This window comes from Macrobrachium nipponense, chromosome 22 (assembly GCF_015104395.2).
Source record: "Macrobrachium nipponense isolate FS-2020 chromosome 22, ASM1510439v2, whole genome shotgun sequence".
NCBI lineage: Eukaryota > Metazoa > Arthropoda > Malacostraca > Decapoda > Palaemonidae > Macrobrachium > Macrobrachium nipponense.
In genome coordinates this window covers 20,548,223-20,560,457 of record NC_087213.1, presented here as the reverse complement: position 1 = coordinate 20,560,457, position 12,235 = coordinate 20,548,223, and the positions used below count along the sequence as shown (strand labels likewise).

Here is a 12,235-nt window from a genome sequence, read left to right as displayed (position 1 = left end):
ATACTTTCCACCTGAAGAAGTGACCCCAGCGTTTTTTTGGGTCGCTTTTCTTCAGGTGATCCGTGAGGAGGATGAACGATGACCGTGCTGCGGATATAGAGGATATAAGTGTTTTTCCTCTTTCTAATGGTATTCCAGCGGAATCTAAGTATTCATCTTTGATATGACGTGGAGACCTACTTTAAGTTAATCCAGAAACGATATTAATGTAGAGACAAACTCAAAGGCTGAAACTCTAGGAGGAGTCACTAATGTATAGAAGAAAATTTGAAACGGATAAGAGAAATCTACGTGTAGCTGGTTCATGCGAAATAAGATGTCCGATTTAGAATTTTATGGTTTTCAAGAGAAAGCAAGGATGCGGTTTAGGACGCACAGTAGCATTACTATTTTATCTAACTGCACTTCAACATTTTGAACACTGTTCCTACAGAGGAACGGCTTTAAGTTTTTGAAAGTCTGCAGGACAGAAAAGTGGAAAAGAATAGTAGGGCATTAAAATGCTATTTATTGACACATTTTTAAAAAAGTTAAAATATAATTTATTGACACTCTTTCTTCGGAACGACTAAATTTTTCATTAGATCCATGGTTTTTGAGTAAGATGTTTAGTTAATCTTCCAATCAAGAGCAGATAGTGACATAATACTGTATAATTTGTGTACAGTGTACATACAAGTCCGAGAGCAAGACATGATCTTTAAGAAGAGGGAATATATGCTCATCACACTGTTTTTAGTAGCATCAGCCACCACAATTCAACATGGTTGAGTTGTCAGTTCCTCTTTGATGCTTGTGCAGGTTCAAACCAAAGAACTTTCAGAAAAACTTGAAGATCCACACCAATGCAACTGCGCCGAGTTACCAGTTGTTCTTGGTGCGTGTGCAGGTTCAATCCAAATTACTCTAGGTACAACGTGTAGATCCATACCTATTCAACTGAGTCGACGGTCAGTTCGGAGAGAAAACTTGCAGATCACAATAATTCAACTGTTTCGTGTTTGTTGTTCTTTGAAGCTTGAGCAGGTTCACGCCAAAGAACACTAAGGAGAACTCGCAAATCCACACCAATGAGTTCTTCTTTGAAGCTTGTGCATGTTCAAAGTACTTAATGGTGAACAACTTGCAGATCCACACCAATGCAACTGCGTTGAGATGTCAGTTCCTCTTTGATACAAACCGGTTCAAATTCAATTACTCTAAGGTACAACGTCTAAGGTACAGATCCACACCTATTTGTACATTAACTGGGTCGGCTGTCAGTTCTTCTTTGATGCTTGTGCTGGTTTGATGTCTGTGCTGGTTCAAACATAAGTACTCGAAGGCGAGAACAATTTGCAGAGCCTAAGGAGAACTACTTGCAAATCCGCACCAATGGATAAATGACATCTGTTTACTTCTTGCATCTTTCTGCCCTGTAGCACTTGAAGTCTAACACTTCGTCGGCTGATTATGGTAGTACACTACCTGGTTATGTTGTACGAGATTGCAATATCTTCAAGTCGAAGACAAGTGCTCAAGAGCTACTAATCCACTTCAGTTGAGACCATCGAATATAATCTGCAGGTGGAGACAAATGCTCCCAGTCACCAATCCACTTCTTCATGATTTGGTAACTCATCGCAGAACCTAAGAAAAGAAACAAAGTTCGAAACCAGAGTAAAAATTTGTCAGAAAGTTTTCCATACATGCTCCTAACTTATTAATTAAATACACGAAGCCCCGCCACCGTTTACTTAGGTTGTACTATATCGTTTACTTCGGTTTTACTGTCTTTGAGAATTAAAAATTTCTTTGCTCTGTCTTCAAAGTTTCCATTTTTTAATCTGTAGTTGGAACAGAACATTGCAAACACAAGGGGCCTATATCAAAGCTTTCCGTACACTATCAATAAGTCTCACTGTAGTAAGACGCACACCACTATATGAAAATATTAAAATCAACATGCCTTCTCTAAAACTTTACATCCGGTCAAGCATGAAACTACCATTGTCACTTCAGTTTGTTCACACCAGCGGCCCAATTTTCACATCTGGAAAACAGTACTGAATAGTGATGAATTAATTTAAAAATATGAATGCACCAAGAAAAAGTAAAGAATACATCTGCTTGGGCACAACAAAAACAATTTTTAGACTATATGGCCGCAGAGTAACTTCACTGGCCAAAAACATTCCTGCTAACTCTTGAACTCGATACGATAACTTTCCAACTTCAAACTCATCTCTTGCATCCTTGGACTGCGCTTTGCATGGTAAAACATGAAAAATAAAAACTGAAAAAAAATCGCATGCAAAAGCAGAGCCAGAAAGCAAACAGCAAAATCTTTCGTCAAAAAGTGAGAAAACCAGACCACGGGTAAGGGTATCTGAGCAAAGTAACTGTAAAAGTCCTTGCAACAAAATTTGCATGACAGAACTAAAATAAGACCACTCTCATCAGAAAATAGCACGGTCCATGAAATATATAGTCAAGAGTTTAAAAAGACTGGCAAGAAACCACTTGGATAATATCGAGAAATCTAAGTAAAAGGTAACAATTTGGAGAAAAATCATGAAAGGTAGACTTTTTAAGGTGAATGCCCAAACTGCCTGTACTGTAGTCGTACAACTACTTTAAACAACAGATTAATTATTCAATAAACTCCAGAGGGTTTTATTCATTCAACTATTAACTGAACACCTACGGTAGAATTGCCTGAACGACCAAAACCAATGATGCACGAGAGCAAGCATCTGCTTTACTGTGCTTTCGTTATTATTGAACCAAAGTGAAGACTACAAACATTTAACGCGTTTCCAAACACTTTGTAACAAAAAGTCAGGGTCAGAAACTTATTTATTGCCCTCTATAATTTCAAGAGCTCCAAAGACCCTAAAAATTTAAAAGGCACAAAATTTGGCCCATGAAAACCGATCATTTCCAAGAAAACAAATCCCCCAATGGTCACTTGCACAATTGACACCAATAATTTGACCGACCCGCATGCTGCAATGAACAATGTCTTGTCAAGTTGAAAGTTCGGTAATAAGTCAACATAAATACCATGACCACTTACGCAAGATAACTGAAGGACATAGTCAGTCAACGGGTTTTTTTTAGCATAAAAGATGGTTTCCCTAAAAGTAAGAGGTCCTAAAACTTAAAAATATATACATATATTTGCAAAGTTCTTGGCATCGAGTGAAAATTTTAGTCTTGAATCATACTGAAATAGTCTTACCCAAAACGTATTCTTCTAAGCCTCCTTAAGACAAACTCAAAACCTAATTAAATTGGAGAGAGAGAGAGAGAGAGAGAGAGAGAGAGAGAGAGAGAGAGAGAGAGAGAGAGAGAGAGAGAGGTGGTGGAGGTGGTGGTGGTGTTGTTGGAGAACAAATGAACATAAGAACCAGGGTTTTCATATAATGGATATTCAAGTCAGCAAGGCAAATGTGGGTAATGATATAATAACTGAACATGGGAAACCATGTTCGTGTGTAGGCTACCACATTGGAGTCATGCTCGCATTTTAAAATCCACAGAAATCACTGACATGGCAGAAAACTTTCCTTCAAAAGTCAGTCGAGAGGCACGTTGGTTTACAACACAAAGTTGAAACACGCCTGTCGGAATGTTGCTGGAAGAAATATTTATCATTTCGGGCAAGAATCTTCAGCCTTGAGAATAATTCAGTTTTCTGTTACACTACCACAACCTGTAAACAAAACACAGCAGTTACTCAGAGCTTCACTCGTAAAACTTGAAACTGTCAGTTAAAAAGGCTTTGCAATGGGGTCCACTCACACCATAAAGACTTGGTTAAAACTAATATCCGTTAGAAGGTTTAAAGAACAAGATAAAGTGTCAACAATTTTTTTTCCAAGGTACGTTGTACACACACACACACACAGAATCGAAGATGTTTAGTTGCAAAACAGACCTTCCCAGAATGTGGGAGGGAGGGAGGGAGGGAGGGAGGGAGGGAGGTGAGGGAGGGAGGGAAGGGAGGGAGGGAGGGAGGGTGGAGGGAGGGAGGGGAGGAGGGAGGGAGGAGGGAGGGAGGAGGGGGAGGGAGGTGAGGGAAGGGAGGGAAGGATGGGAGGGAGGGAGGTGAGGGAAGGGAGGGAATGGAGGGGAAGGAGGGAAGGGAGGGATGGAATAAGGTTTGTTTGTTTGTATGGTGTTTTTACGTCATATGGAACCAGTAGTTATTCACCAACGGGGGGGATGGAGTAGGGGAAGGAGGGAAGGGATGGATTAAGCGAAGGATGGAGGGGATGGAGTAAGGGAGGAGGGAGGGGATAAATTATTTCTCAACAACCAAGGTTCGCTTGGTTATTGAAGCTGAGAAATTATAAAAACTATACCATGTATTTTTGTATCAATTTCAAAAAGGAACTTTTCCCATTGTTTTAACTTAGGTAAAGCGCTGTTCATCTGGCCGACACTCCCAGACTGCTTCTTTTATATTTAGATATCTATATCATCCTTGACAGCCGAACTTCAGGACAGAACTTTATCAAAACCTGAATGTTGAAGTTCGTCACCAGAGCCTAGAATGAAAAAACACTAAGGTAAAGATTTTGTTAAAACTCTAAACCATGATATTGTTTTCCCAGAACAGTTACTGGTAGAACAATTCACTTAAAGGGTAAATCTATTTCTTTGTTATATTATCAAGTAGTAGTTTAAACGTACCTTGCATGAATTTACAGTTGGATGAAGCAAGACATCTGTAATCATCTCCGGAGATGTACTAACCCCTGCAGTATCTGAAAACCTTTACCACACCGAAATCAGTATTTAGATCCATTCAACACAATACTCATTAACTTTAGTAGTATTCAATTGAAGGGAAACTAAAATCTCGATACCTACCAGATTAGCACCTCAGCGTTTAAACCTTCACTTGTCCGGCAGTTTGTGGGACCAAGGAAACAATTCCAGTTCAAAGTTGAATTTCTGCAACAAAAATTTACCACAATATCACTAGCAGTTACTGACGATCCAAACGCAACTTCCACAATTGTTTCTGCAAAAAACAAAATTATTCCAAATTTAATAAGCTGTGTAATTTTCTAATGTACATAAATGTACAAAATAATAATTATACATACATTTAATTTACATTTTCCCTACATTTCCAAAGCTCAGCCTTCTATGCAAGAAAATTCCCTATGCTTGGGATGGAGCGATTGTTGGCATTTGAATAGGTAGCTAAATGGAAGAAGAAAGTTCAGTATAGAACCGCCCCACCACTAACCCAACCTAAGCATATCTACTTTCGGCATCAAAGATTGCACGGTGTTTGAAGTGTCATTATGATAAAAGGGTCAGATTTGTATACCTTGGCAAGATACAAAATTCAAAATCTCTCATTTGTTCACACGTGACTGCAAACCATCACTTATTATTATTATTAAGCCTCGCTCCTCACAGGGGAGAAAGTTTCTAAACAGGAGTGGTGGTCGAATTTCCATACGGAAATGTCATGCTTCCGGTCACAATCGTTAGCGGGAGGCCAACGGCTCCTCTAACAACCTGGCATGGGGTTGAAAGATTGATAGGGCCCCTAGGCTGAGGGAGATTTGTTTGAATTTGAATAACTAGGACAATTTGCCTTTATTATCTGTCAAACGTCGGGCAGCTAGCACATATTCTCAACCTAAATCGAGAGATTTACGGGCTGCTGGGAAGCAAGAGCCCGTGTCAGCACAAAGCTAGCTTAATCTACGTCTAAATCAGGGAGGACACTGTAGTCTCAATCAGCTTACATTTTAGTAGCAAGACTGAAACAAAGCCTTATGGTTATCTTGTTTGCTCTTCTTCAGAGCTACTGTTAACCGTCATAAACTACTTAACAGGAATCAAGATACGGATGCGAGTTCCAGCATCGATTAACCAGCAAAACATTGTAGGTAACTGTAGCATATGATGTTTTGTAGGTAACTGTAGCATATGATCTAGCAACTAAATTGAAGGAGGTTTGTATCCTCATTTAAATGAAACTGTAACCACATGCTTAAACACAAATGGCTGTGAATAACTTCATCTGGGATTAACTTTGAAGGGGGGAGTTGTGAATTGTAATCTCAGCTTGCTTACTAGCTTCTCAATTCTTTCCATCTTTACTCTGAAATACTCCTGACTTTTACATTGCAACCCATCCCAGCTATTCATGAATTTCTCAGATGCATAAAAAAAAATTGAAACGCACCACTACTTACAGCTTGTGCCATTTCCGTTCCAAAGAACACAGATGCTCTCTTTGAAGTTTAAGATAATTCAGAAAATGCAAGTTCCATTACTTTAGACATATCTAGCTAACACATTCTGCCCTTATTTTTCAAATCACTTATTTTCTTGACTGGTTATGGACTGCAAAGTATCCCACTGCTACACTAAACCTAAAACATCATGAAGGGCATTAAGATAACTGAACAGTCCTAAAAACCCAGTTTCTTCAAGTTTTTAGTGACCTATTTGATATGGAGCCCGATGGCAATCAAGCAAAAGTACAAAGTAGCATTTTCAGACGTCTTATGAAAAGCAAGCTATACACGAACATTTTGTCAAATATCATTAATAGTAAATCATATTCTAATCTATGATAAGAGCATCTTCATTAAGTCATCTTGATATGGTGATAAAGGGGACGTAACCGGTACAATAATTAATGAACATTCCAATGATGGGATGTCAAAACCTATCCCTTAAAAAATAATAGTCAAAATTTTATGGAATTAACTTTAGAGCAGAGATAATTGATTAGGTATATTTCATGCATTGCTGAAATGGTGTTAGCGCACATATCTTTACTCAAGCTTTCCCTAACCGTTGTACCTAACAACTATAAGAGAAACCAAGTGTTAAATCGAAAGTTTTTAGAATGAAACCAAAAACAAATGAAATGAGCCAATTGAAATGTTAATGCATAATAAAAAAAACATTACAAAATACTATAGTTCACGTGTTTAACTGGTAATCTCGAGAGTTACAAACCACGTATCAATGGCAATCACAGCGATACGTATGAATCTAACATAGGACAACAGGTCCTGCCACTGGATGTCCCAAAGCCATACTGACCTAGGGAGCCACAAATAAGAGAGAATATAGGGAAGCCCCCTCCCCCCAATGTTTACAGATCCTACCTGGGATGAGACAGCTTTTAGCTACTCCCGCTGAAGTCACATTTCACGAATCCTCCATAGATCATAAACATGAGATAAGCTAGGAGTGCAAACTTCAAATTCTGGGCAATTTACTCATTCAAGTTATCTGGGAGCAAACTTAAAATTCTGGATACCTTACTCAAGTAATTTAATTGTGGCACGGTTAGATTCGAATGAGGAAAATATTGACTTCTGGGTACTATATCCAAACTTGTGGAAATTGAGGAAATTTGGAGAGTACACTTACTAGTTACATCCATGCTTCTTTCGTAAATTTCTAATGTCTCCAAGTCCACCTATGTTCTAACTTGGAATCCACATCAGCTCTCAATTATCTCCTTATACATAAAGAACTACAGTGGTAATATATTTAGTTTTGGATTTTATCGAAAATATATTCGATAACTCCCATTACAAAAATAGTAATCAAACATACGGTTGAACTGGACAGACATGTTCGCTGCATAAATTACCAGTGTAAAACTACTCGCCACAGGCTATACTACTGGGGAACCCTGGAATTCTAGATCTCACGTTTATTGGCAAGGGGGCGGGGTTAAGGATTGGATGCATCAAGAGAAAGACCCCTACATGTGTCATGTATCAACATTTGTAATTCAAGTGAGGGATTCCAAACAATATGAAATATAAATTTCTAAATAGTTTGTCTTAACTTCAGAGTATCGGAATGCCAGCACCAATCAATAGTTTATGCTCACCACAAAATTCAACCTAACTATTAGTGTACTCAATTCCTTAAGAAACAAAACAATCAGCTATTTCTTGCATGAAAAATCTTCACAAATTTGCCTAATGATAAAATATTTTATTCGTCAAAATATGTAAGTAACACTAATGGAATCAACACATCCTAGGTACCTTTGCGAAAAAAATTAAACGCGAAAACATAGCTCTGAAAACATACACAATTACTTAGAATTTTGGAAAGTCTACGGAAGTTTAAACACAAAGTACTGCACCAAGGAAAAGTAAAGAATGCATCTGCTTGGGCACAACAAAAACAATTTTTAGACTATATGGCCGCAGAGTAACTTCACTGGCCAAAAACATTCCTGCTAACTCTTGAACTCGATACGATAACTTTCCAACTTCAAACTCATCTCTTGCATCCTTGGACTGCGCTTTGTATGGGTCATATTTGACATTATCTTACGGTGGTTCTTTTAATGAACAGTAATTAATTAGTTTGTAATCTTACCTACAAAAGATGTTGAATGATTTTGATGAACCCACAAATGACCACCACAACCAGAAGTGCTTTTAACCTTTGTAGCCATCACCACCATACTTGAAATCTTCCAATTTACTACAGACATTTGCACCAAACTCTATCAGCATTAAAATAAAATAATGATCGTACCTTAGTATGCAATGTGAGGACATAGTATGTCGCTAACAGACGGTTAGATAAGAAGCACGTCACGTCAAGAAAAAATTAATCCCGATTTTCGAGCAGCCCCAAAGTGACCGGACCACAACCGTCCTCGTCGTTGCTTGAAAGCAAAAGAAAGAGAACGAGACCTGATTGGTGGCAAAAGAAGGACTCTGCAGGAGTGCAGTTTCCCTTCCAACGTCACAACAAAACAGGGGAAACCGACATCTGTTGGCAGCGTAGAAAACTAACGAAAAATAAGATAGGATTATTACTTGGGTATTTAAAAAAAAAATAAAAAAATAAAAAGCCTTAAAATAATAGAGCTTCGTGTGTGTGTGTTGATTATATAAAATTCAAATGGACACTGAGTCTCTTCCAGAACTCAGTGCTATTTTGAATTTTATGCATCAGATGATTTGATCATCATCTTTAGATTTCTAGTTTCTCTCTCTCTCTCTCTCTCTCTCTCTCTCTCTCTCTCTCTCTCTCTCTCTCTCTCTCTCCCCGGCCGCTAATCATGCCCTAAGAACAAAATCCTGTGGTAGGATCTAGGAAACCTGATTCACTTGAGCACGTGTAATGCTTTCGGTAGATAACTCATAACTGTTCCATTAGGGCGTAGTCGTGGGAGAGAAGACTGGGAACGCCATTAACTATTATACAGATCATGATGCTTCACTTACTGATCCAAGAAAACTGGACCCTTCAGAAACTGCGGAAGACACTGAGCGATGTTTGGTTCGTAGATCTTCAAGATATGGTTTTTGTGTTTACAAATGTGGGAGTACATATATGCATTAATTACAAAATAATAATTTGCAAGTTACCACCACCCTAATGACGCTTCATGACAGCCGCAGAAAGTTGGCTAAACTGAGAGGCTTGGCTGGAAGACAATGCAAAAGCTTCAAGCATTCATTTTTAACTGAAAAATTATACAGCATGAGTTAATATATGTGATTCAAGAGAAATTATTGAATTAACTAGATACAATGAAAATTTGTTTTGAATAATGGCTTATACAGGACGGCATAATTAATCAGGTATTCTGTAATACTTTTCAATGTTTTATGAAAAATGACCTTGATATCTTCTTAGCGTAAAACCGAGACTTTTTTTTTTTTTTTATCAAAGCAAGCTCTGAATAGAAGGTATTTCAGAATAAATTTCGTATACAGGTAGTTAATTTTTAATGGCTTATGTTAGTGACGTAGGGTCATTAATGACAGATTTTGTTCACGCTAATTAAGTGAAACCGGTAAAATGCAATGCTTGCATCTCCTTTTAATGGAAGCATTTTCAAAAAGATATCATATCAGTCATATCTTGCTTTCTTTCATTGTTCACGTACCGAGCATATCTGCCTAGATTACTCTGCCTCTTCGTTTGCATGAATAATCTGTCTCTATTTTACAGCGAAGGAATGTGCAACATAAAACCTCTTTGCAAGAAATTATCTAAGCATTTAAATGTGAGTTTCGCCGACTTTCCTGCTAATCTTAATGTCATATTTAGCTTTTTATGATAGTCTTTAGTTTGCAGCGTAATAACCATTTCTCGTCCGTCTTCTTATCTGTGTTATCGGCCGAAAGTTGCCCAGAACTGATGGGCAATAAGAAAGATCTCCGAAAACGTAGCAGGGAAGTTCAGCAAAATATTTTCGGAGGACCCGGATAACAGTCCACGTGAGAACCATCTCTCTCTCTCTCTCTCTCTCTCTCTCTCTCTCTCTCTCTCTCTCTCTCTCTCTCTCTCTCTCTCTCTCTCTCTCTCTCTCTCCATGTTGCTTTTAAATGCTGGCCCCCTTTCAGAGAAACAAAAGTTTTGGCCGTATTCTTTGCCTTGAACATATGGAACATATGTGTGACAGAGAAGAAAAGTTATCAGGTATTGTAACGTGTTCCCTAGTTATGTTCATACTGTTGCCCCTGGTATAGTTGTTGAAACGATGCTGCCTTCTGGATGTTCGTTTATAGGTTTTGCTGTTTTGGTGGTCTAACATCGTATTCGTAAATATTTTGTGATTTAACAAGATTTAACTTCCTCCCTTATATAGGCATAGGAAATTTGTTTCCAAGGTTCTTGTACAATGCCTGTAATATGCTCCCTTTAGCCTAATTTCCTGCTTATAGTTTCCAGTCTAATCAATAATTAAAATCTATAAATCTTTTGAATCAGCTCAAATTTCACAGCAGATTATAGTATATGTACTCAAAGTGCTGTCTGCATAGGGGCTCAGTTTTCTTCCTATGCTTTTATTCTTTTTGGTAAAGCTATTTTTCAGTTTATTTCTAACCATGCAATGTGTATACAGAACAATACAAACTTCTTAAATTCCTTAAGAAAACCGCTTCCATAATGATTATAGGAGCCTCTTGAACAGCGGTAGGTTAGTTGATTTCAGGACGGAAAGAGAATTTTGTACTTGGATCGAGGTGCATGTGTGAAATAAGGACAGAGTGTATAGGGGGAGGCGATACGACACGGGGGTTCTTATGGGTAATGAGTGTAAAGCATGAGGTCTAGTTTAGCACCTCTGAAGGTTATGCTGTAACTAAACAGCACAACCATCTACTTGCAAGCCGACTTACCCATGGCCATTATGTGATCATTTCAAGGTGAGCTTGGAAGAGTTCAAGTTGTCAAAATCGGCCGTGGATTTTTTGGAAGAGTTAGAGTTGTCGAAATCGGCCCAGGAAAAATTCATACACTAAGTGAGGAGCACGATGGATTAAAAAAAATACACAGAAAATAATCAGGGATTATCAGATTCATTTCACTGGAAGGTAAAAATGTAATCAATGACATTATTCTCAGAATGATATTCGAAACAAAAGATTTTAAAGGACTGCGTTCAAACAGGCTTTCAAAATAGTGAATATTTGGACACGTGGCATTGACCTTTATGAAGCGGTGGAAGAACAGGTTGACCTAAAAATACCAAGTCATAATATGATCAGGGTATACATATAAACACGGATACGCGCGGATTATATATACTTAATAATATATGTATATATCTATAGATTATATATGTATGTGTGTGTTTGCAGATGTACACATTTACAAGTTTCCTAACAATCTATTTTAAATATAAGTAAAAACCCAGCCTAGACCCAAAGGGACCAGCGGAACGCGAGTTAACGCTTTCTTTTTACACCACTACGAATTTGCATCTCTTATTGCCCCAGCTGCACAGTTATGCTTGTAGGGTTATGTGGATAATCTCGGGAGAAATACTGCTCGACCTAACTCAGCCGGCAAGGTTGAATATCCTCTGACTTTCCATTAAATGTGTAAAGGGAACTCTAGATAGTGAAATCCTAAATTATGTAACTAAGTTTCTGTTATAAATGCCCTCGGAGAGAGAGAGAGAGAGAGAGAGAGAGAGAGAGAGAGAGAGAGAGAGAGAGGAGAGAGAGAGAGAGAGAGAGAGAGAGAGATTAGGCATGTACTGAGACTCTGGAAACAGATACGTGGAATTACACAAGTTTTCTGGGACAAAATGTAGAGAGAGAGAGAGAGAGAGAGAGAGAGGAGGAGGAGAGGAAGGGAAGAAGAAAAGAAGTGAGAGAGAGAGATAGAGAGAGATAGATCAAGAAGAGAGAGAGAGAGAGAGGTAATGGGAACCTGGAAAAAAGTTTTTGAACCCAAAATGTACTGTGTGTGTGAGAGAGAGAGA

At 38.2% G+C, this 12,235-nt stretch overlaps 1 long non-coding RNA gene across 4 annotated transcripts; it reads right to left on the bottom strand.

The window, feature by feature from the left end:
• Positions 1 to 518: 518 nt before the first annotated feature.
• On the bottom strand, positions 519 to 8,668 carry LOC135198531 (uncharacterized). 4 transcript variants are annotated; one of them, XR_010310818.1, is made up of 5 exons: positions 8,539 to 8,668; positions 4,861 to 5,014; positions 4,681 to 4,762; positions 4,350 to 4,535; positions 519 to 3,697 (listed from the first exon to the last, which is right to left on the bottom strand). It is a non-coding gene; the product is annotated as an uncharacterized LOC135198531 (long non-coding RNA). The 4 variants fall into 4 exon arrangements; XR_010310820.1 differs by having other exon boundaries at positions 519 to 2,032; XR_010310821.1 differs by having other exon boundaries at positions 519 to 1,629.
• Positions 8,669 to 12,235: the final 3,567 nt, after the last annotated feature.